The sequence below is a fragment of the Carlito syrichta genome, unplaced genomic scaffold, assembly GCF_000164805.1.
Source record: "Carlito syrichta isolate Samal-C Ts95f unplaced genomic scaffold, Tarsius_syrichta-2.0.1 Scaffold306579, whole genome shotgun sequence".
NCBI classification, from domain to species: domain Eukaryota; kingdom Metazoa; phylum Chordata; class Mammalia; order Primates; family Tarsiidae; genus Carlito; species Carlito syrichta.
Genome location: NW_007250675.1, coordinates 236,317 through 238,064, shown reverse-complemented (window position 1 = coordinate 238,064; position 1,748 = coordinate 236,317). Strand labels below are relative to the sequence as shown.

The 1,748-nt window shown below is 44.7% G+C and overlaps 1 pseudogene; it reads right to left on the bottom strand.

Moving 5' to 3' along the window:
• The window catches only part of LOC103265441, a 2,449-nt pseudogene extending 926 nt beyond the window's left edge, over positions 1-1,523 (bottom strand).
• Between the last annotated feature and the right edge of the window lie 225 nt (positions 1,524-1,748).

Below are 1,748 nucleotides of genomic sequence, written 5' to 3'. Positions count from 1 at the left end.
CTCCAGTCTGGGTGACAGAGTGAGACTCCAACTCAAAAAAATAAAAAAATAAAAAAAATTTCCATGCCAGTTTACAACCCGGTGATTCGCTATTGAAAATACCACCAGGATATGGCTATCTAAAGACATATTTGGTAGTGTGTTATCTATACAAAAAAAGACACTGTGCAGTTTAAAAACAAATCTTATACATCTTTACATTTCAACTTTTTTTCTTTAAAAGGAGTGAGTTGTGGCTGGACTTGGTGGCTCATTCTGTAATCCCAGCACTTTGGGAGGCCAAGGCAAGTGGATTGACTGAGCCCGTGGGTTCAAGACCAGCCCGGGCAACTTGGCGAGACCTCATCTCTACAATAAATCAAAAATTAGCTGGGAGTGGTAGGGCTCTTCTGTAGTTCCAGCTACTTGGAAGGCTGAGGCGGATGGATCGCTGGAGCCCAGCAGGTTGACGCTGGAGTGACTGTGAGTGTGCCACTGCACTCCAGCCTGGGCAATGGAGTGAGACTCCAACTCAAAAAAAAAAAAAAAGGAGTGAGTTGTGTGCAGGGGGGTTAAATGCTTTATAAAAAAGAAAAAAAAACTGCACATGAACAAACTTATTCATCATCATCTTCTTCTTCATTTTCTTCTTCTTCCTCTTCCTTCTTTTTATTTATTTATTTATTTATTTATTGAGTTGGAGTCTCATTCTGTCGCCCAGACTGGAGTGCAGTGGCCGCTCCCGGCCACCGTAGCCTTGACCTGCTGGGCTCCGGTGATCTTTCCGCCTCAGCCTTCCGAGTAGTCGGAATTACGGGTGCACGCTACCATGCCCAGCTAATTTTTTATTTATTGTAGTGATGAGGTCTCACCAAGTTGCCCAGGAAGGTCTGGAACCCGCGGACTCAGGCAATCCACTCACCTCAGCTTCCCATGGCGCGGGGTTACAGGCTGAGCCACGGAGCCCGGCTTCTTCCTTCTTTTTATTGCTCTTTTCAGCCTTGACAACTCCTTTTTAATTTTTTTTTTTTTTTGCCGCAGCAGGCTTGCCATTAACTCAGTATGCAGCAATATACTTTTCATATTTCTCCTTCAACTTCACAACCTTCTCGTAAGGTTGCTTGTCTTCTGCAGCAGTGTTACTCCACATCTCTCCCAGCTTCTTCACAACATCACCAATGGATAAGCAGGGATGTTCTCCTTTGATTTGGGGGTGATACTCAGAATAGAAACAAGAAAAAGACAGAGGGAGGTCTCTTGGGTGCATTAGGATCCTTGAACTTCTTTATTGCTTCCCCTTTAGGAGGGATATAGGTTTTCATTTCTCTTTCATAACAGGCCTTGTCCACCTTTGCCATGTCTTCGAATTTTCCCTTCTCTTTAGCAGACATGGTCTTTCACCTCTCTGAGCACTTCTTAGAAAACTCTGAGAAGTTGATGGAAGCATCCAAGTGCTTCTTCTTGTGCTACTCCTGGCAAGTTTGTGCAAAGAATGCATATGCTGACATTTTGCCTCTTGGCTTCTTGGGATCTCCTTTGCCCATGATTAGTTATTTTTTTCTCCTCAAAGCACAGAGTCACCTGGTGCCCATCCAGCTCATGCTTGTTCCAGTGCTGTCTCTGTGGAGCTCAATGTACTGCAATGGCTGTGAAAGCAGGAGCCAGATGCCTATTTCTATTTTTGTAGAGACAGGACCTTGCCATGTTAGCTAGGTTGGTCTCAAACTCCTGACCTCAAGCAATCCTCCTGACTCTGCCTCCCAAAGCAA